The sequence below is a fragment of the Marmota monax genome, unplaced genomic scaffold, assembly GCF_021218885.2.
Source record: "Marmota monax isolate L192 unplaced genomic scaffold, Marmota_monax_Labrador192_F-V1.1 WCK01_AAM20220418_F8-fsc00045, whole genome shotgun sequence".
In the NCBI taxonomy this organism is placed as follows: domain Eukaryota; kingdom Metazoa; phylum Chordata; class Mammalia; order Rodentia; family Sciuridae; genus Marmota; species Marmota monax.
The window spans coordinates 7,799,742-7,817,210 of record NW_026692132.1 but is presented as its reverse complement, the minus strand read 5'-3'; the positions used below and the strand labels follow the sequence as shown (position 1 = coordinate 7,817,210).

The following is a 17,469-nucleotide window of genomic DNA, read 5'->3' as shown; positions in this document are numbered from 1 at the left end:
TCAAGTCACACTCCCACCTATTTTAAAGGGAGTGTGGTGTAAGTAAGATCTGTAAAATTAGATCCAATGACAATACAAAAAATGTTTATAGAGAAGCCCCTTAAATGTGCTTCGTGAGTCAAGTGTTACACATGTGGGGTAAAAGTGAGACTTTCATTCTTATGGAAATATTGGTTAAATCTGCCCTTTTTATCCTCTTGGTCCTGGACATAGAAAATTCACATGTTTATGTCCAGGAGGCAGAATTTCCTATTTTCCTTAAGCAATAAAGGCTGCTGTTGAATTGATGGGGCTAGAGCCCATCACAAGTGATGACTGACAGATTACTCTGGTCTCAGTGCTGCTTAGGAGAGATGCACACAAAGCACAGATTCAAGAGGAAATCAGAATGTTTGCTAAAGGACTTAACCAAGAACCTGGTCTTGAAAAATGATGTCTCTGGTAAGCCATTCAAAAATGAAGGTAATAAGACTTATACTATTGCCCAGCACAAATGAAAGCAATATAAACATCATATGATTGTTTTCATTGATTTCAAAAGGGGAACTACAGAATACTTTAAAATGTGCATTGGGTGGGGGAAGGGTTGAGAGATATAAGAAACAAATACCAGTACTGAAAAGGGTTGCATTAAACCAATATTGTGTGTTTGCAAGCAACACTGTAATCACTAATAGGGGTTTTATGGTATATTATGAAAGGAATGGTTTTCAAAAGAAGATTGATAAAAGTTAGTAAAGACAAATTTGGGTGTGAACTTTGGCAATTCTGAATTCTGGTTTATTTGAACATACATCCCATACAAAACTGGAAAAATGTGCAGGGAGAAAGCCAAACTAATAAATTATCCATAATAGAATTCTATCCAAAAAGGTTTCAATCATTCAGAAACCTAAACTGGCATCAGGGTAGTTGGCCTTTGATGATATATTTTGTATGATGCAGTATGAAAAATATGTAATTTCAATGAGGTTGAGTAAGCTAATAAATTTCTGTTGTAATAGTAGTCACAAGAGCACCTTAACATAAATATTTTTTTTAAAAAATAGAAGGGGTGAAAGAGACAGTGGTTGATATGTAGATCAGTGTTAGGACTATTGATTACATTCACTGGATGTCTCTTTTGCTCTTAATTAATTCTCTGTGGATGTAGCTGCCTTGTCCTCTGTCTTGTGTGTACTGATAAAGTCAAGTTCCAGGGACTAAAATTGGCCCTAAGATACCGCAGTGTCTGACTGCCATTGATGGCAAGAGAGTTCCCTCTTAAATGTGCCACTTTGTCAAATCCACACTACAGGGATTGTTTGGGAAGATGCTGAAGGGCTTCATCTGTCTAGAACTGTTTAATAATCAGCCATTGGCTTCCCCCTCTTTTCCTGTCCTTGCCTGGATCTTGTTAATGAGGCAATTGTTAAACTCAGCTTCCTGGATGGAGAGTTTGTTTATGCACTTTGTTTTATATATGCCACAGTTTCCTGAGCAAGCTGGCCCCTGCATGCCAATACTACAGTTATTTTGCCCTATTTTTGAGAACATTAGAAGGACACTGAAGGCTAACCAGCGTTCACCTTGCCCCCTCCCTCCCCACTCCCCCATCCCCAGCCTCTAAGCAGAAGACTTGCTAGATTTAAATCTCATTCTTATTCCACTAGGATTGTTTTGTTTCAAAGAGACAAACTAATATAGAGATGAACTAACAGGCATCTGCATAAATTATTTAGTTTGTAGAAGCAAGTTCAAATTAATTGTATTCATCAGAACAAGTTCCAGAGGGCATAACTGTATCAAGTGTCTTTGAAGCCTTCTGTCTTATTCAGGTCAGTAGAGACTTAGGTCTTTTCTCCTATAGGATCTATCTTTTCTTAACCAGGTCTTTAGGTTAATTGCTCTGGATATGATCAGACATGTGTATTTCAATGTCATTAATGATGGCTTTTTCACAGATTGCTGTTTTGATTCATTAGGCAACATAAGGCTTTAAGAAAAAATAGTAATTGTTTCTACTATGTAAGCTTAACCAGAAAATGCCAACAAATGACTAGCAATGTTCCTTTGGTCTAGGGAGTTTTAAGTTTTCAATCCCTGCTTTCTGTTCAAAATGCTTAAAAATAAATGTCACAGAAAAAGGAAGCATGTGATACTCAATCAGGATGGAAAATCAGGACTTGGGTCTTAACTGTAGACTTTAAAGCAAATTCAGTCAGAATCATTACAGCATATTTGTGACTAGACTGAAAAAATATCACAACAGTGATGACTATCACACATCTTTATGGTGGAGAATGATATACAGAGCTCTCAGATAGACTATTTCAGACGAGCATTACCTGGCCATATACCTGAGAATTAAATCAATTGACCTATCCATTAGATGGCCAATGACAATTCCCAGAAATTATTGGTTTATTGTACTTTGACGTAAATTCTGCCATTTTTAGGTGACAGAACAATATCAGGTATATCAATCTTTTTATTTCTCCTGAATCTTTTTTTTTCTACACTCACAATACTATTTATACTTTAATCAATACTCTGGCTTCCTCCTCTTCCCTACTCCAGTACCCTTGACAACCCAAAAGAATAGTGAAAGACTTCTTCTGGCTGAGAAATTGTGAAAGGTTGTTTTAAAATATACATTTCAGATGATATTGTAATGAAACATAAAATTTAAGTGAAAGAAGAATTGTATTTATTTTGACTTTACTAATAATTCTATCAACACTATCAACTTTATTATATAAATTGACTATAGTATAGATACACGCTATAATAAACACATACTGTATTATCAAAATACTATCAACTTTACTATATTTTAACCATACTACACTAGTTACTATACTATTGATTTTACTATGCAATAAACAAACCTACTAAAAGTAGTTAAGAGTGAATCATAATTTGATTAACACAGATTTACTGACTAAGCTGCTATTAGATGAGAATACTCCTTTTAAAGAGATTCACGATATTTAGAATCAGAAGTGTCTCCATTGAACAAGGCAGAGGATCTTATCTGAAGACTTCTGCTGGCCCTTATAAGAATTCATATACTTGACCCCTATATTTGAAAGCAAATTTAAATACTGTAGTCTTCTATACCATTTAATAGAAATAATTCCCATACAAATTTGCTTGCTGAAAAGATGTTTGTAGGACTGTGTCTAAAAATAAGACAAATATCCTGTCAGCAAAAAAAAAAAAGAGGGAGGAAAAAGAAAAAAAAAGATGCTTCAATAGAAAATAGCTAGAATGAAACTTGCATCACTGGGTGAGCTCTGGAGAATATGATGCCCAGTTGGACTTGGCGATGCCCAGTTGCAGGCACCCATGGCAACAAGAGCTAAGCTTTTGAAAGCAGGCCTATCACAGTTCCTATGCAACAGGCAGCTCCCTGCCTCACAAAATACCACAGCAGGGGGGAGGAAGTACTAAGAAAGGCAAGTCTAATACCACCTCTCTCAGTATTTAACAAAATCACTGACCTCACAGATACTTGGCCCAAGTCTAGTTCTGCTTCACAATGAGTAGAATTCTCAGTACGACAAATGGTATTTCCTCCACTTTGGAGCATTTTATAGAGTAGATGTATTAAAATTAATATTCAAATTCATGTATGAAAAGTGTATTATCCTAAGGAACCACTTTCTTATATAAACCTGTAACACATACCAAGTCACAAGTTCAGAAGTACTTAGAAGGTTTAGAAAAAAGAAATTCGCTAGACAGTGTATGTGAGAAGAGTATTCTTTTTTCATTATTATTAAAAATAAGTCAATTATTAGTATGCACCATAATAATAGAAAAGCTTAAAATCATAGAAATGTGAGGCTGAGTACTTAATATTACTAAGCATCTCTTGACCTCAAATGAATAAACTTATATATGTCTTCTGGGAAGGAATTGCAGTAGGTTAGTACACAATTTTTTATATTAACATTGAGGAAAGAAATGCCATTTTTCTTAGTGCCACATTAAAAGTTGCTACAGCTAACTTTGTTTTTGTGATTTCATTATGTTTTGAATATAGTCTCTCAGGCTAAGGATTAGACAAACAGAAAAAAAGTCAATTGCGCCTCTCAACATACACACAAATGTACACAAAACTCCCTGTGGTACTATGTTAAATAACTATTCAGTTTGCTGTTAGGGATGCTGATATTTATTGTGGGCACCAAGTATTTTGCATTCACAAACTGAGATGTCACATGGTAAACGTATCGATAGGACATGTGTCCCAGGAGAAAATAATTGCACAGTAAGATCCGTATACTTCAACCTTCCCTTTCTGAATCTGAACACAATAGGGAACATAAAACTTTCTATTACCATTTAAAATTCCAAGTTTTTTCATTTACTTCTTTCCTATAATTAAAAAATGACTAAAATCATAACTCCTCATAAAGAGGAAACAAACTTTTTTTTCCACTTTGTGTTAGACTAACCAGGTATTGTACATTTGTGCCCTCCTCATTAGATTTTTTAAAATTCTGAAATGATATTCACTCTGTCTTTTGACAAATAATTCAATATTTGGTTGCTAGTTTCCAGCTGATAATTTATCATGTAGTTTTTAAATTGTTCACTTTGGGGATGTTTTGCAACAATAGGTGGAAAAGTTTTTAAACTTGTTGTGGTTTTTTTTTTTTTTTTTTTTTAACACTTGTTCTTTTCACCACTATTCTTAGAATTCTACTTTAGCAATGTTCCTGAGAAAATGGAAAGTTTGTCACCATTTTAGTTGCTACCACTTCAACAATGATAAATTTAATAAGATTAAACTGCTATAAAAGAAAGTTAGCAGCTTATTTAAATATTGACAACTTGATTTGATGAGCCATCTCAGACTAGATCTTAATTCTGATGGTTCTAAGAAAAGTCAGAGTTTCAAACTGTTGTTCTTTTGATCCATGCAGTTGCCTCATAGACAAATATTGTAAAGAATCTCCACACAAAGAATATCTGTATCCCATACAATTGAACATGGCAGCATACACCTGACATGAGTGCAGAACCTGTAGCCATCAGGTTAAGTGGCCTGGACCTCCACATGCCAACTGTATTTTGGAAACAAAATCATTCTAAAATCAAAACTCATAATATGATTAATAATAAGTGTGCTGAACAATCTCTAGGTGAATTTACCCATACATTAATATTACATTTAAGTATTTTCTTGGTATATGACAAGCAGCCATTCAGGTTTCATATTATGTCACTGATCTTCACAGATCACAGATCATCTCCACATAAGGAATAATCTCCAGATACAATTCACACTCCCCTCTCCACCACACACATACATACATACACACACACACACACACACACACAGTAGTCAGGTTAAGAAGAGGCATGGGAACAGAACAAGTGTGTGAAACTTTCAGTGAATTTGGATCCCCTTTCTCTACTGATGGGCGGAAGCCCAGATATGAGTTCTCTGGAACTAAAGCTATAAAGCAATGGAGGAAAAACAGTCCCCCTGAGGTTTCCGGCAATGCTAAGATCTAGAAAGAAGCACATCCTAATGAGGAAAAAAAAGAAAGAAAGAAATCCAGTCAGTCAAAGCAAAGCATCTGAAAGGATTGTCTAACAAAAATTGGGAGGTAGGAGAAAGAAATGGAAGGGAAATTTATGGAACCAGGAATCCTAAAGCTTGAAGAAAGGAAGAGCAGCAGATATCAGTATGTGGGAGCTACTGTTTCGGCTTTTATATTGTATGGGTATGTTGTTGTTTACATTTAAGTCTTAGCTGGAGGACAAAAGCCCTGCGCCAGAGAAATTATCCATCTGAGGCTTTCAATATCCCCAGATTCAACTGGCAAGGAATTGACAAAGTGTGCAGGCAGAAGAGGTCTGCACTCCCATGACAGGAAAGGACACTAAGGCATGCCATGTCATTATGAGCAGGCATTCAGATTAAAGGTAAGGAGTTAAGAAATGCAGGAGATCCATGTATGGAGGGCAGTGCCTGTTTGCCTTTAGAAGTGGTCAAAGTAGATTTAAATATGTCAAATTTCAATAGTATTCCCTTGCTATTGAATTTCTTTTCATTTCCTCATTCTTGGAATTCTCCAGAACAAGATTTAAATCCTCCAAGAAAGAAGGTGTTTTATTTTTTTTTCTGCATAATATGACGTTTGACAACTACTACAAAGCCACTCATGAACCACTTTAATAATAATTCAATTATTTAAGAAAATAAGTGTGGGGAAGTAGCTCAGTGGTACAGAGCTTTCCCTGCATGTACAAAGGCCTGGATTCAATCCCCAGCACAACAAAAATAAACAGACAAAACTAAAGAAAATGTTTGAGGTTAATTTTCTTCACTATAGGATCTCAGGGTATGGGACCATGATTTCTATAGCTAGGAAACACTCACAATTACACCGTTATCTGTATTTATTTTATGAGTAGTTCTTCATTTATCCTCAGAACATGAGCAAAGGTGCAAGGACAAGTTCTGCGTTGCTCTTGTTTGCACATCTCTTCTATAGGATTCTATTCTTCAAGAGCCACCTTCCTAAACATAAGTATGCCAGGAAGATGACAACACAGGATGCTCAGAGAGATTGTAACTCTTAGATAACTCTTACAACTCTGAATAGTTTCATGGGGACTAAAAGAGAAGTATTCAAATCATGCTGAAGTAAATTCCCACCTCTCAGCTGAGAATGTGGAGGTAAAGTGGGGAGAAACTGAAGAATAGTAGAAGGGGCTCTTGATGCTTTCAATAATTAGATACATAGAGAATGTTTTATGTACACACGTGCGCACACACACACACACACACACACACTAAACTAAAACAGGGCTTTGGAGGGAGTGACAATCAAGTTTACCATAAAACTCCAAAATGCCTGTTATAAAATACTATAAAGTCCACTTTGTTATGGAGATACAATCTACTCTTTAGTGTAGAATTCTATACTGTGCTGCTGTAAAGAAGTTTTATGCTAATAATCAACATCCACTTAAAAGAATGGATTAGAATATGGTCATGATTCTCTTCATGATGTCTCTTCAAGTTTAATTTAGCTGAGAATAAGAAACCATAGATCATTTATTTTAAAGATTGTTCTATGCACAAATCAGTCTTATAGCTCTGTTTTCACAGTGAAATAACATGTATCTGAGATAACTTTGCCACAAATATATAGCAGCATACCCCCCAGCAACACCTTAGAAAATCACTATTCAGTCTGGGTCCTGAGCCTGTTCAGAAAAAGAATGATTTTAATTGTCTGAATATTCTATAAACAATAATTACACTAACAAAATTCATATATACCATGAACTAATGCATTATTTATCCTCCTTAATATAAAATCTTTTTCATAATTGAAAATATTTTCTTTTAAATGGACAGATTTCATACTTTCTGAAAATATAAAGTTCACTTTTAAGATATATATATATAATGAAATATACTTTCAAGATGCTTGTGAAACTCTTTAAATGCATCCTTTAATGTCACCCAACTCAACAATAAAGAAAAATTAAAGACACAAAAACATTAAGTGTATGTACAATGCTGAAATGTTGGAGAGATCTATGATTTTAAAATACCATTGACAATACTAAGTCTTATTCTTATCATGCTGAAATAAATTAGATTTTTTGGCTTTCATTTCTTCTTAATTCTGAGTGCTCAATGAAGAAACTGACCCATGAATACATTCTTACAGAAATGTTAAAAAATCAATCTTTTCTCTAAGCATTAAATATGAGGGAGTTAACTGCAATAAGAATTAAATTCAAGTTAAACAAACAAATGTGACAAAAACAGTTCTGTGATTTTAAAGCAAATAAAAGAATATACAGATTCTCTTCCTTGTTGCTTCACTTCACAGAAGATATAAAAATTGTCAGGAGCCACCTATAGGATTTCTGCTGCTATAAAATCCTGGTTATTTCATATATGGTGCTGAAAGATCTGCAGTTTCTGAATCTCACCCTTTGACGTGGTAATAGGCAAAAGTTCCAATAGTAACCAAGAAAAGCATCTTCAGCTCCCCAGTCCACAGTGTCTCCTCTTTCCAGGAATTTACAACTAGAACCACAAAAAAATACTCATAAAGCATTATTAGCAAGTACAACTCCTTTATGTTGCTAATGTCTTTAGCAGAAAAAAAAAAAAAAACAGAGAAATTTAAAATGTAAGCAGGTTTCAGAGTCCTAAGGCAGTACCCTAACCTTTACCTTAAATTTGAAGCTAGTAAAGGTAAACATAAATAGGATCCAAGTACAGTTGACCTCAGATTGTCTCCCTGAGTAAAAAAGCAAATAATATAGACTGAAAAAAAAAGAAAAAAGTTACTTTTTACTAAATGATACAATGAGAATATCATATATAGAAAACTAAAAATTACAGCACTATATTTCTTAAATATAACGTTAACAGTAATAGTATAATGTTATACTTTTCAAACAAATTCCACATATATTTTATAACTTGCTCCATTTAACTCTTTTATGATGTCATTTTATCATAGAGACACTGTAAATTAAACGTTAAGTGACTTGCCCACTGTCAGCTGAGGTTAGAACTAAGATCTTCTGACTTTCTCCAGTGCTCTTGTAGGAAAAGAACAACAACAACGAAAAGTATTTCCTATATAAAATACAGTTTACTCTTAAAACTTACTAAACACTATCTGTGATTCTTCCCTGCTACAGTTTTGACAACACTGGCAATTTCAAGGCATATTGGAAATACCCACATAGAGGTCGATTTTCCCAATTTCAAATTTATGTTAAAAATTGAATATTCTTGTTGAGTTGAAGAACTTTCACAAAGATAGATTTCAGGTTAGCACAAAGAAAGATTTTACAACAATTAAAGCTGGTTCCAATAAATGTGGAGAAAATTGGCTTAGGATCCCCAAAAATCAGACTTGTCCAAGTGAAAGCAGAAAAGATTCTCACATCTCAGAGAAAGGAGATAGTGATAGTGACCACTGTATTCTCTTCCTACTTTGAGACTATTGCAATCTGAAGTATACCCTGGGCTACATTTATCAGAACAACCTAAGAATTCTCTTATACCTCTTTGGAGTGTGGACACTTAATCAGACTGTGAGAAAATTCAATCTCAGAACCTTGATAGAAGCTCATCTGATTTTGGAATTAAATAAATCACTTTGTTATTGAATAGCTACTTTCATTGCAGACTACATTGTGAAATGGAAAGATATTTAAGGAGAGCACTTCTCTGTGTAAACCAACAGAGCTGCAAATAGATGTAGGTTTTGTGCTCCTATATAGCAGACATTTAAAATTATATGTTGACAAGGTTCAAACCTGACAAAATTCATTGGATTATTTAAAAGGGGGGATAAAACAGCAAAAGTAAGGCACATGAGTATATAAGGAATTGTTTTGATTTTTTTTCAAAACAAAGCTTGTATTTCTACATCTAGATATGATAAAAACTGATATTGATGTACTGTTGTATCCTGTGGCATTTCAATGTAAAATGCTTGGGAAGGTGATTTTTAAGGACATCATAATAACCCTAACAACTTCAGTACTATTTAATCCTTTTTCCATTTTTCTCTTCATCAAGAATAGCAATCAGTTTATGCCCTGGAGCATGAATATTGCACAGCCACTATAATTTTACTCAATCTATGCAGTATACCTATAGTTGTTCTTATTCATAGATTCCCAGCTTATTTCTAAATAAAAGGATATTTCCTTTAAAACTGTCATATAATTGACTTTCGTAGATGAAGTAGGTGTTCCATAAACACAATTTAATTCTTTTGCCCATTGTAAGCATAACTTTACAATTTCTGGTTGTATTTATTTCAGAAAAAAAGGAAATTCTCCTTATATGTACATTTTTTGGATTTTATAGCATTTTGTGGGTAAAAGGTTGGTTTGTCAAAGTAGCCAATTTTAGTACATTCATTAAAGATAATGAATGAAATTAAAGTTCCCAGACAAGAACACAGGGAATATATGTATATTATAGTTATAGGAATTTTATTATACCATATTATATCATGAAACTTTAAGGTGACTAAAGATCATAGTATTAATCTAATGCAAAACAAATGGTGACAGTAACATATGGATACAAGATGTCATTGTGTAACATAGAACCTGTCATGTAGTGTTTTTTCCCTGCACATTTTCATGATGGCCATTAGAATAATGATGACAACATCCCTCATTTTAATGTCTCTGGAATACACTGGGACACACCGAGGTTCCAAAGCACATCCATCTTCTCACCTACTGTCATTTTACTTGATGAAGAATTTTAATAAGTTACCCAAAGTTAAATAACAATAGCACATGATCTTGTATGGGTTCAGGTTCACTCTCGGTCTCCACTCTCCTTCACGTCTCACAGAATTCAATCGATTGTCTGGTATTTTATTTTATATGGGAGCCAATCACCCACCTTCTCTGAAATTATGCCAAAGGGTAACTAAGAACTGACTCTAAGCCCAGTTAATTGGGGGTTAATCTCAAAAAAGATAAGTCAAATAAAACCATGTCAGAGACTACATAAATGAAAAAAAGTCAAAATTTAATAACCAAATACCAAATACCAAGCATATGTATATGAATGTATTTCTAACTCGACTTCCAAAACTCCTTGAAGTTGGTGCCGTTATCTTTATCTGGCCAAATGCTGCTACTGAATCTCAGGTCAGATAGCTAATGAGTGACGGAAACAGTATTGGGGCCATTAGTGTTGAATTCCCAAATCCATACTTCCTTCTCTGTGCTTCCTGTTTCTCTCCAATGACACCTGGAGTCCCAGTTAGCCAGAGACACATTAAGGGGAAAAGAAAGTCATCTAATAATGGCCATACTGCCCTGAACTTGCCTGATCTTGGAAGCTAATCAGTGTTGGGCCTGGTTAGTACTTGGATGGGAAGGGGGAAACATCTTATGTTTATTTAATATGTAATTCCCTGTTTTGAAAAAATTAAAAAGCACTTAGTATCTAATAATACCCATTTCTCAGACTTTTTTCTAATATTTACATCTAATAAGCCTTTATTTCTTAGATTTTTACAATCATTATTGTTCATATGAGATTAAGTGCCATTTTACACAGGGTGTTGCTTGTAGCACCATCATTTTATTATCAACAGACCAGGAGCATATCAGGGAGGTTGGCAGAGAACACCACAGCACACCTCCTGCTCCCTAGGAAACTCTTGGTGCTCCCCATGGTACAGCCTCCATTATTCACTGCAGCTGATGAAAATTAACCCAGCAATGCCCTTCCCTGAATTCCATGCTCTTAGTCAATCTTTGATTTATAAGAGCTCTCTGACAAGACAAAATGACTGAAAAGCAGACACATTTTTCCCCCTTTACAAAGCTAATGTTCATTCCCCTTTGGCTTAATCCTTAAAACGGGTTTAAAATTCAATTCTGTGAAAGCCCCAGTATATCAGACAGTTGGTAGGGTCTTGTGAGACCTGAGGAAAGGGTTGGCCAGAACTGAACTTGACTTTAATACAAGACCATGTTCTATTATTGTTTAACTTTGGGTATTTCTCCCCTAGGAGGAGGACAGAGGAGAACTAACCAGCTCCAGGACCAAGGTAAGAGGGGAGTTTTCTTTCAAAAGAATGGGTTCCATCCATTTGAAGGAAACCCCTCCCCCACCTATTTTTTAATCCCTTTTTATTTATACATTTATATTTTTTAACCCACCAGCATTAGGAAACCAGCTTGCCACCTGTGCATAATAGTTATCTGAACATCCACCTACAAATGTTATAGCAAGCAAAAAGAAAAATTTTCACAAAAATCATACCAGTTATATGCTACTACTTTTGTGTTTTCCATCATCATTAAATATTAGCACCAGTCTTCCATTAAGGCTTATATTCTTCAGCTGTTAATTTCTCTATATGTAGAATTATGCATAGTTACTGACAATAAAACCATAATGAGTAGTAAGAAGGCACTAAAATATTAAAACTAAAGTTCAATGAAATATGTCACTATTAAAATTGTTTTTAATAAAAGAAGCCACTGATATAATTTCAATAATTTTGAAATATAATCAAACAAAACTTTTGATCTGTAGTAATATAGACTTAATGAGATTTTTAATGAAATGATTCAAATGATTAGAAAAATAAGAGGAAAGGGAGGAAGTATTATCTTGAGCATTATTTCCCAGTGCTGATACACCCTTCCCAGACCTCTTTAATATTGCTTTTAGTGATTTTCACTGTACTCTCTATCTTTATGTTCTCTTTGGAAATCATCAGTAATCACTGACTTCAGTATCTTTTCCAAATTGGTCCTTCCTTAGGGGAGAACCCCAGGGGAGATACAAGTGAGAGATCTAAAAAGCCACTAGAATTTGAGATTGTCCAAGTATGGATCACATGGAATTTACAAAAGACACCAGCTTCTAGATCCTATTCAGCAAGAATTCTTTGTTGTCATTGTCCTCCAAAGAGGCTAGATCTCATATTATTAAAGTAGATTTTAGAAATATTTTAGGATCCATTAAATAAAGCACTTGAGCTTCAAGAAGAAGGGATTCTTTGTAAGAAAGAAACATACCCAAAGAACAAGAATTTTATCAATTTATTGTACAAAAATTGAGTCATCTTTCAGAAATGCAACTATATCATTTTGTTACAAATGTGTTTAAAATCCTGATATAAGAGACTTGGAGATTTTTAATGAAAGAAAAGTATTTCAGAAAGTTGTATTTTTATTACAGACTGTTGTCTTCTGATCAGGAACAATAGTAGCCATGTGATTGAGAACATAAATGAAAGGACATATACAAATCAAGAAGATGATGTTAATATTAATGCATGCTGTTCATGCAGATGATTATACTGTAATGGCTGCCAAATCCAGAAACCTAAGCATTGGACTTTTAGCACATGGTGCATTTATTGTCAGATCATCACACAAAACCTAGGTTAGACTGTCTCACACATTGTCCCCTTTAGGAAAGAGAACAGGATATATCTGAGTCACATTATTCATTCCTGATTCCATATGCCAGACATATGGGATATCTGCTTAAGAAATTGTACCCAAAAAATACAAGGAAATTGTCACAATACTTTTAGTAAACTGTTTATGTGTTGAATTTGATGTCTGCAAGGACAATAGGTATGTCAGGAAGCTTTGTTTTGTGCTTTGAATTCTTATGAAATATTTTATGGTAATATCATTCAAGGAAAGAATGGGTGGTGACATTCTTTAGGACAACCTGAAATTGAGATGAAAACACCATTTCCTTGGCTTTGTTATTTAGTGTAGTGCAAACCTGATTTTATGTTAATTGCCATAGTTCTGAACTTTTAATGGAAGTGCAGACAGCTTCCTTTCATTGATTTGTAAGGCCTCTTTCTATACAAAGCTATGTATTTATCACCCAAGCTTCTTTTTCTATTTGTGCTGTCATCCCACCAAGACAAAAGCAAAGACAAAACAAAGTAGGTGAAACAAGAGCAATTAAAACATATTTGACATGATAAGAGTTATACCCAAATACTTGCCTTCTGCTAAGGAACCTGAAACCCTAAATAAGAGAAAAAAGTTCAAATTGAATTTTTGTTTACTCTCAAGAATCAGACAGAAAATGTAAAATCTTGGAATGCAAAGATTAGCTAGACATATTTAGTGAGTTATTCAGTGAAGTAAATCTTAATCAAGTTAAACCAAATATACAGCTGGCATTAAGTATCTGTTAATGATAAATACTTTTAATTTCTAAAATAGGCTAAAATATTCTAATTGGTAAGGTGAGAAGAATTTTACAAAGGTGATATGTTTTATTTATTAAACATAAATATATTGAAATTTATTTATAAAAATACCATTACTTGGGACTTTCATTTTAATTAAATTATATGGGAGTATCATATTTCCCTAGATAATGCTGCCAAAATTGTAATAGATTTAATCATTTAGTGTTCTTATTTTGCCACACGAAGTGAACTGGTGACCCCTTTATTTTAACCACCTATAATCTCACTGAAGAACCTTCCTAGATTATTTTGTTTACACAATGTACCAAATTATCTGCTATAATAGGATCTAGTGTCAATAATATTTTGATGCTCCTCTTGCCAACATTTTATAGGTAGTTTTAAAGAATCTTGTTAAATTTAATTTTGAAATACATTTTATATCAGGTCTTCCCCAAATCTGTTTGGTTTCACAGTTGAAGGCATGCCTGTCACCACCCAGCACACTGTTCTTTTGTTATAATGAGTAACTTGCAAAATAGCAGCTCAAGTTAATTCAATGTTATATCAATTCCGTATGTTGTCATTTGCATATCATCTGCATTTCTTGCTCTACACTGGAGCTGAGAATGGTATAATATACCATAAGACACAGTTGCTTCCCTCCAAGAGGGAAAAAATATGTGCACATGTATCATCACAAAGTAATGTATAACTCCAAGTAAGTAAGTTTCAGACATATTAGCTGATAAATATTAATTAAATAAATGAGTCGTGAGTGATTACGGAAAATGATAAGAAATTCAGAAACAACAAGGGGAAGGAAAAAAGGAATTCATGGTGAAAGTTCTATTTTGACTGTGGAATCAATTCTAAACAAAATACCTTTGGGACTAGAAAAAAACTAGCATGACTGGAGGCAGAGAGCCTGCAGGGGGGTTAGTGTGTCATAGAATAGACTCCCGTGTTAGACAGACACAGGTTCTAATCCCACCTTTGCCATTTACTAGCTGTGCAATTTTTAGGCTTTACTTTGCTCATTTATAAAATGTAGAAATAAATCTATCATATTCAATTACTAGAATTCAATGAAAACTTGATGCACTATCTGGCTCAATAAAATGTACCAAATTTATACTTTAAAAGCTTTTATAAGTAAATTGTTGAGAAACCTCATCTGTCAGAAAAAGGTAATCATGAGTTGCTGAAGGCTTTTAACAAAGCACTATAAACAAGCACAAGAGCAAGGTTGTTCTGACTGTGGGTGGCAGAGTATGGATCGAAATAACCATTGGTCTTGGGTTAGAAGGGCCTCAACTGCATGATGCCAGTCTAGTAGAAATGAGAGTATGAATTTGGGAGGCACTTTTCAGAAAAACAGTTCTTACTGAATAAACTGCTTTAGGAAAAGAAGGGAAATGAAAATTTAAGTAGTCAATTGAATTTTTATGGCTGTTATTTTATTATTTATTTTTACAGTTCTATTTCTTCTGGGGGGGAAATGTTCTAATCTGTTATGTTGGATTAGAAAATTTCTTTGTGATATTATGCTTGGATATCCAAAAGTATATGTACTGAAAGATTAGAACTTAGAACATTAAGAATTTTGTATGTATTTAAATAGACACCCCATTTTAACCTTGGGAGAAAATAAATGTTACCATCTAATTAAATCAAGTCAGCATATAATTAATTGGGATGCTTTTTAAAGAAAATTATCTGCTCCTCTTCCTTCTTGGGTATTTAGGAAAGATCAATTTAGTTAACAAGACTAACTGCCTTTCAGGTTTTATCTCAACTCAAGGAGGATTTAGCCAGAGATATCAGAAGTTGCCAACTTACTAGTAAAGGGGATATGAAAGTCTGATTCTAAAGCTTAATTAGGGAAAATTCTTTGACACCTAGGAAACTTCTCAGGAAAAAAGAGAAATAGCAAGACAGAGAAGGACTGAATAAATAGCATAACTATATAGGAAAGGGCACCAACAGGAAGCAAAAGAGCATCACAGTACTTAGGAAAGAGCACTGGACCAGAAGGCAGAAGACCTGTGTCCAGCTGGGCTTTGATGGACAAGTCACCTAACTTTCTTTAGGCCCCAGTGACCATCAGTAAAATGAAAAGGTTGGAGATAACCTCTAACCTACATTTTGACTCAAAAATTCTAGGATTCTAAGTCTTTAAAGCAGTTGATGAAAGTTTTTAGCCTCAGCATAGACTAGAAAAAGAAACATGACCTGTGGTTCATAGAATGGTTTTGTATTTTGGTTATCATTGAAAGAGAGAAAGGAGCATGGTTTAGAGGATGAAGCATCCAAGTCAGCCACAGGGGCAAGTCCACACAGCACATCTTGGTCCAGGGAAGGCATCTGCATGAAAGGCCCAGAACTGATGAACCACCCACATGCTGTGAATGTGACAGTGACCAGCACTCTCATTTTTGAAATTGTACTTTAGACTAATAATAACCACAACTTGAAACGCGAATAATATTCAGAGGATACGTGAAGTGTTTCACAATCTAGGCAGACATGATTTGACCTGGAAACAAAGCTCCCTTTTATATGATTCGAACACAGATAATAATAACAACAGTGTGAATTGGATGAAAGTCTTTAGCCCTCATAATCTCAAAAGTACCCCAAGGATACCATAAATAAAATTTACACTATATAAAATGAATATTTGATATTCTATCAATTTATTTAACTATAACTAAAAGTATCCTTCTACAGTTTTGTTTTTTATTTTGTCAATTTAATATGCAGTCTTGTGAAGAGTCTCACACATAATATGTTTGAAGAATAATAATAGATTGAGACCACTAGCTTAGAAGTCCCTTCCTGAAAAATGACAGTCTTAAAACTCCTTCTCTATTGAAAGGAGACATCTTTGCGATAAAAATGTCATTTAATTTCTTCTACATAAAAGGAATTATTAGTTAATTTTAAAATAGTGTACTAAAATCTAGAACAGATTTTTTAAATCCATATTCATTATTTTCTTTCCAAAGTCTGTGAATCTCTTAGAATTGTATGCCAGTCAATTCTTATATGTTTATGTATATTTTTCTGAGAATGTATCCAGCTTTCATTAAATTCTTAAAGAAATCCATGACCCAAAGTAGGTTAGAGAATTTACTCTGTGATCTCAAATTGATGAAATCATGAAACCAAACTGCATAAAATATATGTAAGGGTTACCACTGAAAACATTCAACATAAAATACACAATTAAAATTATCACAATCCTTAGCTAATGCTCTGGCTATAACTGCTGACAGACAATCTCCTAAAAATCACCATGCTCTTTCAAAGATTCACATCCTTCAGGCTCAATTCTCCAATAAGAATTAGTCATGCAATTCCAAAGAATAAGAAATTTAGAGACAATTTTTGAAAGCTAAGCCAGTACCTACTTCATTTGTTTAGGAATCAATATGAATACAAGTACTTGGAATATGAAATACAAAGGTCTGTATAATAACTTGCTTATATAAAATCCAATGTAAAGACATAAATCCATCTTGATTTATCAAATTGTTTTTCAAATACTCATAAATTATGCTGGATATGAGTTGTCTTTTCACCTACAAAACTTTTGCAAACCTTATTTGTCATTGAAAAGGCAAACTGAAGTGAAAACATATTATCATTTTTTTAAAATTTTTGCATGTATATGTGGAGTAATTTGGCCCAAAGTCTGCTTTTGGAAATGAGTGCACAAATCCAATGAAGCAAAAAGTGCCTTGTGCTTGTCTATCGAAAG

General features: G+C 34.0%; 1 protein-coding gene across 5 annotated transcripts in view; it reads left to right on the top strand.

The window, feature by feature from the left end:
- Gria4 (glutamate ionotropic receptor AMPA type subunit 4) overlaps positions 1-17,469 on the top strand; it is a 342,372-nt gene that overhangs the window by 305,762 nt on the left and 19,141 nt on the right. The gene's annotated exons all lie outside the window — the stretch shown is intronic.